This window comes from Triticum dicoccoides, chromosome 1A (genome assembly GCF_002162155.2).
Source record: "Triticum dicoccoides isolate Atlit2015 ecotype Zavitan chromosome 1A, WEW_v2.0, whole genome shotgun sequence".
Taxonomy (NCBI): domain Eukaryota; kingdom Viridiplantae; phylum Streptophyta; class Magnoliopsida; order Poales; family Poaceae; genus Triticum; species Triticum dicoccoides.
This window is the reverse complement of record NC_041380.1, coordinates 395,156,337-395,169,475: the sequence shown is the minus strand read 5'-3', so window position 1 is coordinate 395,169,475 and position 13,139 is coordinate 395,156,337.

The window sequence follows — 13,139 nt, the reverse complement described above, 5'->3', positions numbered from 1 at the left end:
GTTCCGGCGCCACCGAGAGAGAGGGGGAGAGAGCCACCCTTCTTCTTCTTCTTCTTCTTCTTCTTCCTTGACCTTCTCCCTAGATGGGAGAAGGGTTCCCCTCTGGTCCATGGCCTCCATGGCGGCGGAGGGGCGAGAGCCCCTTTGAGATTGGATCTGTCTCTCTGTCTCTCTGTTTCTGCGTTCTGGAATTCTGCCCTTTCACCATTTATTATATTCCCAGAGATCCGTAACTCCGATAGGGTTGAAATTTTAACACGGTCTCTATACGAATATTAGCTTTCTTGCGGCGAAAGGAGGGAATCAACTGTCTTACGGGGTGGCCACGAGGGCCCAGGGCACGCCTGACCCCCTAGGGCGTGCCCCCTGCCTCGTGAACCCCTCACGCATCGTCTCGAGTTTATTCTTCTTCCAAAAAATCACATATATTCCAAAAAAATCTCCGTCAGTTTTTATCCCGTTTGGACTCCGTTTGATATGGATTTACTGCGAAACAAAAAACATGCAACAAGCAGGAACTGTCACTGGGCACTGGATCAATATGTTAGTCCCAAAAAATAGTATAAAAAGTTGCCAAAAGTATATGAAAGTTGTATAATATTGGCATGGACTAGTCAAAAATTATAGATACGACGGAGATGTATCAGCATCCCCAAGCGTAAGTCCTGCTCGTCCTTGAGTAGGTAAATGATAAAAAAGATAATTTTTGATGTGGAATGCTACCTAGCATATTCTTGATCATATAATCTAATCATGGCATGAATATTAAGACACGAGTGATTCAAAGCAATTGTCTATCATTTGACATTAAGACAATAATACTTCAAGCATACTAACCAAGCAATTATGTCTTATCAAAATAAATAGCCAAAGAAAGCTCATCCCTACAAAATCATATAGTCTGGCTATGCTCCATCTTCACACACAAACCATTCAAATCATGCACAACCCCGATGACAAGCCGAGCTATTGGTTCATACTTTTTAACGCGCTTCAGCTTTTCAACCCTCACACAATACATGAGGGCAAGCCATGGACATAGCACTATGGATGGAATAGAATATGATGATGGAGGTTGTGTGGAGAAGACAAAAAGGAAGAAAGTATCACATCGACGCGGCTAATCAACGGGCTATGGAGATGCCCATCAATTGATGTCAATGTGAGGCGTAGGGATTGCCATGAAACGGATGCACTAGAGCTATAAGTGTATGAAAGCTCAAGCTGGAAACTAAGTGGGTGTGCATCCAACTTTCTTGCTCATGAAGACCTCGGGCATTTGAGGAAGCCCATCGTCGGAATATACAAGCCAAGTTCTATAATGAAAATTCCCACTAGTATATGAAAGTGATAACTCAAGAGACTCTCTATATGAAGAACATGGTGCTACTCTGAAGCATAAGTGTGGTAAAAGGGTAGTAACATTGTCCCTTCTCTCTTTTTCTCTCTTTTTTTGTTTTTTTGCCTCCCTTTTTTTTGGCCTTTCTCTTTTTTTTCCCTTTTTTATTTTTTCGTCCAGAGTCTCATCCCGACTTGTGGGGGAATCATAGTCTCCATCATCCTTTCCTCACTGGGACAATGCTCTAATAATGATGATCATCACACTTTTATTTACTTACAACTCAATATTACAACTCGATGCTAGAACAAAGATATGACTCTATATGAATGCCTCCGGCGGTGTACCGGGATGTGCAATGATCTAGCGTAGCAATGACATCAAAAACGGAAAAGCCATAAAAACATCATGCTAGCTATCTTAGGATCATGCAAAGCAATATGACAATAAATGCTCAAGTCATGTATATGATGATGATGGAAGTTGCATGGCAATATATCTCGGAATGGCTATGGAAATGCCATGATAGGTAGGTATAGTGGCTGTTTTGAGGAAGATATAAGGAGGTTTATGTGTGATAGAGCATATCGTATCACGGGGTTTGGATGCACCGGTGAAGTTTGCACCAACTCTCGAGGTGAGAAAGGGCAATGCACAATACCGAAGAGGCTAACAATGATGGAAGGGTGAGAGTGCATATAATCCATGGACTCACATTAGTCATAAAGAACTCATATACTTATTGCAAAAGTTTATTAGCCCTCGAAGAAAAGTACTACTACGCATGCCCCTAGGGGGATATATTGGTAGGAAAAGACCATTGCTCGTCCCCGAGCGCCACTCATAAGGAAGACAATCAATAAATACCTCATGCTCCAACTTTGTTACATAACGGTTCACCATACGTGCATGCTACGGGACTTGCAAACCTCAACACAAGTATTTCTCAATTTCACAATTACTCAACTAGCACGACTCTAATATCACCACCTTTATATCGCAAAACTATTGCAAAGAATCAAACATATCATATTCAGTGATCTACAAGTGTTATGTAGGATTTTATGACTAACCATGTGGATGACCAATTCATGTCAACTCTCTAAATATATATAAGTGAAGCAAGAGAGTTTAATTCTTTCTACAAAAGATATGCCCATGCCCTAACAAATATAAGTGAAGAAAAAGAGCATTCTACAAATGGCGTTTTTCTAAGTGAAGAGAAACAGGTAATCCAAACTTCAAATGATATAAGTGCAGGAAGCACATGAAGCATTCTATAAAGCCATACTCAAAAGATATAAGTGAAGTGCAAAGAGAATTCTATAAATCAACCATGGACTATCTCATACCAGCATGGTGCATAAAAGATAAGTGAAAACTAAATGCAAAAGACGCTCCAAGATTGCACATATCGCATGAACGAGTCCGAAAACATACCGATACTTGTTGAAGAAAGATGGGATGCCTTCCGTGGCATCCCCAAGCTTAGACGCTTGAGTCTCCTTGAATATTTACTTGGGGTGCCTTGGGCATCCCCAAGCTTGAGCTCTTGCCTCTCCTTCTTCTCCTCACATCGAGACATCCTCGATCTTCGAACACATCATCCACACAAAACTCAACAGAAAGCTCGGTAAGATCCGTTAGTATAATAAAGCAAATCACTACTCTAAGTACTGTTGCAAACCAATTCATATTTTGTTTTTGCATTGTAGATACTGTAATATAACTTTTCCATGGCTTAATCCACTGATATAAATCGATAGTTTCACCAAAACAAGCAAACTATGCATCAAAAACAGAATCTGTCTAAAATAGAACAGTCTGTAATAATCTGAACATTCACCATACCTGTTGGGGATATTACTACTGGGCGTAAGCCGGCCTATCTGGGCCGGGTTAACTTCATCAGTAGTTAAGTATGTTAAAGCCCATGAAGGTAGATGAGGGCTCAAGACCCATAATCGGTTGAGAGCCTGTAGCCGTAAACCGGCATCAATATGTAACTTGTATTGTAAGTTAGGAATAAGTAGAGACCAAACCGGACACATCTATGAGCCGGTGTTGGGACTCTGTAAACCGACGGGCGTCACCCATGTATATAAGGGGACGACCCGGCGGTGGTTCAAGGGACAACAGACAACAACTCGAGACATAGGCGAAGCTTGTTTGCTCCCTAGTCATCGAAACACCCATCAATTCCATCACAACTAGACGTAGGCTTTTACCTTCATCGAAGGGGCCGAACTAGTATAAACTCTCTTGCGTCCTTGTGTCCGCTTTAACCCCTTCAAGCTAACCCATCGCGATGGCTCCACAACTAAGTCCTTTCTCTTGGACATCTGCCGTGACAAAACCATGACAGTTGGCGCCCACCGTGGGGCTATCGTATGATGGTTTCTGGTTCTTGGAGGGCCGCTTTGAAGGACTCGAGGGCTACGCTGTAGGCCGGATGACTAAGAGTCATCGTGGCAAGCTCTACATCTACGACGTAGGCTGGGGCCCCAAGGCCGGCTCAATTGAGTACGGGTACTGGGTCCCCTTTGGTAGCATTCACGTTTTCATTGGCAAGATCGGTGAACTGGGCCCTGAGCTGGACATCTGCACCGACCTCGTCGAGACGGCTCAACGTGCGCAATCCGCCCGGGTTAAACCGGCCATGAAGCGTGCCTTTGTGGGACTGATCCATGGAGGAAGTTATGAGGACGGATCGGAGTTTCGCGGGGCGACTGTCGTTTGTTCCGGTGACGAATCTTCGACCGGAGAAACCGAATCTCTTTATCAGCTACAAGATAGCCGTATTGAGAGCTGTTCCGATGGTGACAGTATTTCGGACCCCTCTGGTCTGCCTAACCGGGTTGGAATATTCATGACCGGAACACAAGCAGCGCTTCATTCTTTGACAGCCGCGGCAATGATCTTCGGTTCAGCAGCGGCGACGGCTGCCAGGGCAGGAGGCCCTGTGCGCCCACCGGCTCAGGTTCTATCAGAACTATTTGATGCGTTGGTTGTGCTTATGGCGGAAGTTAATCCACCAGATCAGGACGTTCACAACACGGAGATTGCAAAGGTAAAGGAACAAATCACCCAGGCCAAGACGGATCTGGTGGCTAAGGACACCAGGATGGTCGCAGAGCGGGCCGCTTTAGACACACAGGCCTACAGGCTTATGTTGGACCAGAGCGCGTCGCATGAAGTCATGAGGAGGAAGCACCGATCCTGCTTACCTCCGCTTTTCGAGGCCAGAGACCTTTTCAACACTCCAGGACCAAGAGCCGGCAATTCGCTGGAGGGGAACCGGGCAGAAGCCCCTGGGACCGGTGCATCGGTTCAGCCTCGTCAGATGGACTCGCCTCGTCAAAACACCGTTATACCTCAGGATGCCTTAACACCTCCGGGTCACTACTCCAACCCAATGGACAATCTTGTTGCCGCTGCTGCACGGCTGGAGGCCATTCCAATTGAAGGTGACTCGCCGCAGGCAGTAGAGACGCGACGGGTCAAGAAACTTCTAAGGACAGCTTTGGCCCAACAGGAAGTGTACTCGTACAGCCGCGACCGGATCCACTCGACCCCCCGTCCAAGCCGGAGCTATAGCAGACATATGGATGAACTAGCAGTGTCGAGTAATGAACGACGTGGAGCACCCCGTGGCAACAACCCGACGGGTGGTGCTGATGATGCTCAGGAAGTGGTGAACCGGGCCCGAGCGCGCAGGGAGGCCGACTTAGCCGCACAACATCAGGCTCGGCAGCTCACGCCGGTTCGTCCAACCATCTCGATCGAACCTGGTGTTACTTCTAGTTCTTTGGGGGTGCCTTGCCTTATCCCCGCTTTACGCAACGTGCGCCTGCCCAAGGATTTCAAAGGCCCGCGCAAGGTACCAAATTACACGGCGGATCAACCTCCAGAGACATGGGTGGAGAGCTAAGAGATGGCCATGGAGATGCTTGATGGGGATGACACGGCGTGTGCGAAATACTTCACCATGATGCTTGAAGGAACGGCCCGTACTTGGTTAAAAAGCTTGCCAGCTAACTCTATCAGTTCATGGGCCCAATTACGAGCCCGGTTTATCAGCAATTTCAAGGATACCTGTAAACATCCTATGTCGATAGTGGACTTAGTTTCATGCGTCCAGGAGGAAGGAGAATCAACGACTCATTGGGTGCGCCGGGTTTCACAAGTGTTGCACTCCTCAGACCGCATCAACGCTGACACCGCAGTATTAACCCTAGAAGGCAACTGCCGGTTTGGGCCCCTGAAGTTGAAATTGGGACGGATGAAGCGTCATTGCACCGACATGGGGACCCTCATGGCCGCTTTGGTGAAATATGCTGATTCTGATAGTACCAAGGATCCCGAATCTGATGATGACAAGACAGGGAAAGGGAAGAAGAACAGCAGCTCCAAAGGTCAGCAGCATCACTGGGTAGGCAATGGCGGAGGAGGCAAGCGTAAAGCGGATGGTAACATGGATTTTGTGGCTAATACCAACGCACATGACAATGGCCAGCAACGCAAGGGTAGGCCGAAAAATCATAGTGGAGCACCCAACCCTAACCCAAACCGCCTAAACTATCTGCTAAGCCAGCCCTGTCCAAGACATGGGACGAAGGAGGAGCCAGCAAACCACCTTTGGAAGGATTGCTTTATTATGCAGGAGTTCAAGAATTCTAATAATTTCCGGTATGATCATGGATCTGGCGGTGGCTCAGGGTCCGGGCCGGGTTATAGTGGAGGAAGTTCCGGTTCAGGATTTAATGGTAATCCGGGCGGACATAATGGTCAAAATAGTCAGAACAACCAGGGTGGTTACAACCAACAGCAGCAACAGTCAGGTTACCAGAGCAACCCAAAGCAGTTGAGTAGTGGGCAGTACCATGTCTTTACCACTAGCTTGGACAAGCGAGACCGGAAGGTTTAGAGGCGGGCAGTCAACTCTGTTGAACCGGCCATACCCCGTTATCTATGTTGGTCTGAACAGCCAATCATATGGAGCAGAGAGGATCACCCACCCCAGGTCGATAATCCGGGTCAGTTGGCTCTGGTGGTGGCACCTCAGGTGGGAGGTTATAAGTTCACCAAGGTGCTCATGGATGGAGGGAGCAGCATTAACATCCTGTACTATGAGACCTTCCGTCGCATGGGACTAACAGATAAGAATCTCAAACCGTCTAATACAGTATTCCACGGTGTAGTGCCTGGCAGATCAGCATATCTCGTTGGTAAGATAGCTCTCGAAGTGGCCTTTGGGGATGATCATGATTCCAGGTCGGAGACATTGACGTTTGAAGTGGTGAAAATCCAAAGTCCATATCATGCCCTGTTTGGGCGACCAGCATACGCCAAGTTTATGGCTCGGCCCTGTTATGTGTATTTGCAGCTCAAGATGCCGGGTCACAAGGGGACAATAACGGTTCACGGAAGCCGCAAAATCACTTTGGAATGCGAGGAAGGAGATGCGGCTTATGCAGAGTCGGTTTGTGCCACCGAGGAGTTGAAGTACTATAAAGACAATGTTGATCCGGCGGACATGACTCCGTTGAAGAAGCCAACTACGGAGCATGATCCAGCCCTGAAGTTCAAATCGATAGCAAAAACTAAGCTTGTTGACTTCGTACCTGGCGATTCGTCCAAGCAGTTCAGCATCAGTGCCAACTTGGATCCGAAATAGGAAAGCGCGCTCATCGAGTTCATTCGTGAGAATCGAGACATTTTTGCATGGAATCCCTCCGACATGCCAGGTGTACCGAGGCAACTAGCTGAGAACACACTTAATGTGGATCCTAAATATAAACCGGTGAAACAGTTCCTCCGCCGGTTTAACGAAGAAAGACGCAAGGCGATTGGAGAAGAGGTAGCCAGGCTCTTAGCAGCTAGCTTTATTGTTGAAGTTTTTCACCCCGAGTGGCTTGCCAATCCGGTGCTGGTCCTCAAGAAAAACGGCACCTGGCGCATGTGTGTGGATTACACAGATCTTAATAAAGCTTGTCCAGTAGATCCTTTTGCCCTCCCCCGTATTGATCAAATTATTGATGCCACGGCGGGTTGTGAGCGTTTAAGTTTTTTGGATGCGTATTCTGGCTATCATTAGATCAAAATGGCAATTAAGGACCAGGAGAAGACAACATTTATAACTCCCTTTGGAGCCTTCTGCTATGTGTCTATGCCCTCCGGTCTCAAGAGTGCCCAGGCAACTTACCAACGGTGTGTACAAAATTGTCTTCACAAGCAGATTGGCCGTAATGTACATGCTTACGTGGATGATATCATGGTTAAATCCAGGGAGAAGGAGACTCTGATTGATGATTTGAAGGAAACCTTTGATAACCTGAGAACATACAAGATGATGCTTAATCCGGACAAGTGTGTCTTTGGTGTACCGGCGGGCAAGCTATTGGGTTTTCTAGTGTCCAACAGGGGAATTGAGGCTAATCCAGAGAAGATCACGGCTATCACCTCCCTGGCTAAACCGAAGTGTATCAACGATGTTCAACGCCTGGCAGGCCAGATTGCTGCGCTAAGCCGGTTTATCAGTCGCCTGGGTGAGAAGGCAATCCCTTTGTATCAGATGTTGAAAAAGACGGATCAGTTTATCTGGAGTTCTGCTGCTGATGAAGCATTTGAGGATTTAAAGCGGCAATTGGCCAATCCGCCTGTGCTCGCTGCTCCCGTTGACAAGGAGCTGTTACTGCTATATGTTGCTGCTAATGTTCGGGCGGTCAGCATAGCTATTGTGGTGGAGCGAAAAGAGGCAGGTAAGGAGCATCCGGTTCAACGTCCGGTCTATTATATCAGCGAGGTGCTCATTGAGTCCAAGCAAAGGTATCCGCATTGGCAGAAGCTGGTGTATGGAGTTTTTATGGCAAGCCGGAAGCTTAAACAATATTTCCAAGGGCACTCAATTACGGTAGTCAGTTCTGCTCCTTTGGGAGATATCATCCAGAACCGGGAAGCAACTGGCCGGATTGCAAAGTGGGCCATAGAGCTGGGGCCGTACGGTTTGAAGTATGTGCCTCAGACAGCGGTTAAGTCTCAAGCACTTGTTGATTTCATCAATGATTGGACGGAAATGCAAGCACCTGAAGATAAGCCGGATCATACGTATTGGACCATCCATTTTGACGGATCCAGGCAGTTGGAAGGCTCGGGGGCTGGAGTCGTATTAACTTCCCCACGAGGTGATAAGTTTTGTTATGTTCTCCGTTTAATGTTCCCTTGTACTAACAATGCAGCTGAGTATGAAGCGTTGCTCCATGGTCTCCGGATGGCTAAGGAGATGAATCTAAGTCGAGTTAAGTGCTTCGGTGACTCGGACCTTGTGGCTCAGCAAGTGTCTGGCACTTGGGACTCCAAGGACCCACTCATGGCAGCATATCATCGTGAGGTGGATATTGTTGCAGGTTATTTCAGAGGCTATTAGGTGGACCACGTGGACCGGCAGAAAAATGAAGCGGCGGACGCTTTAAGCCGGCTGGGCTCTCAGCGCAAACCGGTCCCGCCCAATGTTTTTCTGGATGTGCTGCACAACCCGTCGGTGAAGATCCCTGGTGAAGAGGATTTGGCTATTCCTGATCCGGAGCCTCAATTGGTGGCAGTTCTTCATGTTATTCCGGATTGGACGCTTCCTTACCTGGCGTACAAGAACCAGGGCGAGTTGTCAGAGGATGAGATTCTGGCCCGGCAGATAATCTGGCGATCCAAGTCCATGGCTATCATCAACGGCGAGTTGCATCATTGCAGTGTATCAGGAGCTTTTCAACATTGTGTGTCTCCTAAAGAAGGCCGTGAAATTTTGTGTGAGATCCACAAAGGAGATTGTGGTCACCACGCCGGTTCAAAGTCTCTGGTGGCTAAAGCGTTTCGCCATGGCTTCTATTGGTTAACTTCTCAAGCTGATGCGGAAGATCTAGTCAGACGATGTGATGGTTGCCAAAGGTTTTCAAGACGTGCTCATGTACCGGCTCAAGAATTGAGAATGATTCCAATTACTTGGTCGTTTGCGACTTGGGGGCTGGATATGGTTGGGCCTTTCAAAAGGTCCAAAGATAAGAAGACCCACCTCCTGGTGGCGGTTGACAAGTTTACAAAGTGGGTGGAGGCAGAACCTATTAGCAAGTGTGATGCGGCCATGGTGGTTCATCAAAAAGGTGATTTTCCGGTTTGGCTTTCCGCACAGCATTATCACAGATAATGGTACCAATTTGTCCAAAGGTGCTATGAAGGAGTTCTGCCAACGGGAGCACATCCGGCTTGACGTTTCATCAGTGGCACATCCATAGTCCAATGGTCAAGCAGAAAGAGCTAATCAAGAGATCTTGAGAGGCATCAAGCCCCGGCTCATGGTTCCTTTGCAGAGAACACCGGGTTGTTGGGTAGAAGAATTACCATCTGTGTTATGGAGCATCAATACAACACCCAACAGATCAACAGGATACACACCGTTCTTCATGGTTTATGGAGCGGAGGCGGTTCTCCCCAGTGATATCCGTCATGATTCACCTCATGTCATGGCTTATATTGAAGCGGATAACGAGACAGCACGGCAAGATGCTTTGGACCAGTTGGATGAAGAGCGTGACATCGCAGCTGCCCGATCGGCGATTTACCAGCAGGATCTTCATCGTTATCACAGTCGCCGGGTTAGAACCAGAGCCTTTCAGGAAGGAGATTTGGTGCTTCGGCTCATCCAAGATCAGACTGATATGCATAAGCTATCCCCACCTTGGGAGGGACCTTTCATGGTCAGCAAGAATCTGCACAACGGGTCGTACTATCTGATCGATATTCGAGAGCATAAGGACTCACGTACATCAGAGGAGGAGACTAACAGGCCGTGGAATATAGCTCATCTTCGGCCTTACTATACCTGAGCCATTGGCTATACTTATGTACATATTACGACAATGTATATATTATGATTATATATAATAAACCGGAACCTCAGCTAAAGCGGGGTATCTGTTCTTTTACATCATGTGAGGTTACACGGAGTTGCTCTAAAGCGGCCTCCGGTTTACCCCTTGAGTTCGCTTTGCTAAAAGCATCGTGTTATATCACTTGGAGGATTGGTCGTGTCCGAACCAATACCATGCCTCTTGATAGACGAGAGCCACCACATCACTTGGGGACTTGGTCATGTCTGAACCAGTCATGCCTCTTGATCGGCCTAAGGCCACAGAATCACTTGGGGGCTTGGTCGAACCCGAACCATGACCACGCCATTTGGTCGGCATAAATGCCACAAAATCACTTGGGGACCTGGCTGACTAGAACCATAGTTACACCTAACGGGAGCTTGGTCGTGTTTGGCCATGGTAACGCCATTTGATCAGCTTAAATAAATCTTTTTTGGCAAACGTTTTCGTCGTAGCTTTTGCTTCACACTTTTCTTTGAAGGGGGGTTTTTGCTTTTCATTGTGTTTTTTAAACCGACAAAGTTTTTTAACCAATCAATTGACGGAACACAGTTCACGTCAATCCGGAGACTATTTGTCCGGTTTGATCCTTGTTGTTAACATCCTCTTATGGAGTAACACGGTGTTTATCATAACCCGACACGGTTTACATGGTAAGCAGCGTCATATATATATACAGGAGCTGTTATTTCCTCCAACAGTGTGGGTTTGCAAAACTCCGCTTCAAGGTTGGCCAAGCCAACTTCACACTCAACGATGGCAGGTATTATGTATCTCAAAAATTTGATCATATACTTAAAATTTTGTTTTGGATGTTTTGATTTCATATATACAGACATCATATTCCGCCTGATGGTACAACCGCGGTGGCACTTGACGAATTTCTTATTTCAGAAAGTGTTTTGGAAAGTTCATTACCACAGGAAGAACAAGTTATGCACGAAGGCATATCAACATCAAAGGTATCAGCTAGCCTATTACAAGGCAACATGGTGCCCATAATAACATAATTGTTTCTCACAAAGGAGAGGCAGTTTTAAAACCAGCTTCCGGTTTAAGCTTGGCCACCAGCCTGGCCTGATGGTTGTGGGTCATCCTGCGCCGCTTCAGCTTTCGTTACTCTACCCAGTGGCTGGAAATCCATAGTTGTCCAGTCGATTCCCATTAATGCTTGAAAAACAGTTTCATCATGGATCAGCAATGACGGGTCAATATCGGGAGCGTAAGTATGCTTACGGATTGGAGGGATCAGATTTTCCAATTCATGGATTGGTGCAGCTATTCGCTTGTTCTGACTGTCATATTGGGCTTGATAATGAGACAAGTCTGCTTCCTCAGCCAGTTGACAAGCTAGCGGACGTACCTCCCGGTTTATTGCTCGCAAATCCGCTTCACTAAATTCTGACCCATCTTCCTTCAAGCTGGGATAGCCCTGAGCCGTTTCAATAGGATCAAAATCCGGCACCCAGGCTTTTGCCCGGATTAAGGCATTGATTGCACCGGTTCGAGCAGCAGATTTCTTCAGCTCTTCAACCCGGGCAGGAAGCACTGACAATTTCATCAGAGTATCTTGAATCAAAGTGGGCGCCGGTTTGTTATGAGACGCGGTACAGATGATCCGCTGGGCACCAGTATACAATTGTTCAACCAATGTATAGGCGGCTTTCAATTTCTTCCGCACATCTGACCCCAAGTGACCAATGTGTGTCCCTGAAATACCATAAAAGGTTAATAAACCGGCGACTCTGTAAGAAGGCAGAGCCAATTCAGAAGGCAAGCTGGCTTACCAAAGATAGCAGTGGTCATGGCATGAACGTGCCGCTTTATGCTGGTCAGTTCATCCGTCACTGGTTTTAGTGCAGCCTCGGCATCCTCTGCTCGTTTGATCAAAGCGGACTTTTCAGTGGCCCAATCTGCCCGTTTCTTCTTGAAGTTCTCCTTAAGTTGTTCCATGGCGCTTAAAGCACTGGCCAATTCCTCTTTTGCTTTGGAGGTTTCAGCCTGTTGGGTTTTCAAGTTTTCTTGAAGATTGATGACTTGGTTTTCTTTCGTCTTCAGCTCCGCCTGCAGGCATACAGATATATGTTTCAACAAATCGGTAGAAGGATTCAAGTACCAACCACATAACAAGTTATGCGCTTAGCACTTGGGGGCTAATGCATATTCGATCTTCATCTTTCAATTGTTTACAAAGTCCCAAGATCAATACAAGCATTCAACTTGGCACTTGGGGGCTAATGGCTATTTGATCATATATATTCTGATGCGGCAATTTCAATTACTTAAAGTACCAGTTTAACTACGCTAAGTTGAACCGGCCCTTGGGGGCTACATCAGCAAATTTCAAAGCATCAAGATTTATATTATTAAGTCCCGGTTTGAAAGAATATTTCAAACCGGCCCTTGGGGGCTAGGAGAGTCAGCAAGAATGGAAGCATACAAGCAGGAAGGAGCATATGGAAGTTACCTTATATTTATCTTTCATCATATTAACTAGACCGGCTTCGTAGTCACGGCTGGTATACAGCCAGTTCAGATAGCCGGAATGGATATCTTGGGCGTTCAGAGCAGCCTAAGTCGTCAGATCAGCGTTCCACTTGCCTTTGCCAAAAGCAGCAAATTCTTCCTTGGCAGAATGTTTGGATAAAGTGACAGGATTGCTTGGCTCAGTATGGCCAGTGCCAGTAATGACAACCTCATCATCCTTGGTACCGCCGGTTTGCACTGGAGCTGTTGGCTTGTCAGTAGGTTTTGCTGGACCGGTGGAGCTTTCAATCTGGATGGAACATGTGGGCTGATGGATAGGACCTGAGGTATCAGTAGGTCTCTATTTAGCAATAAGATCATCATCTGGCTGCGGTGGATCATTGGGAATATCC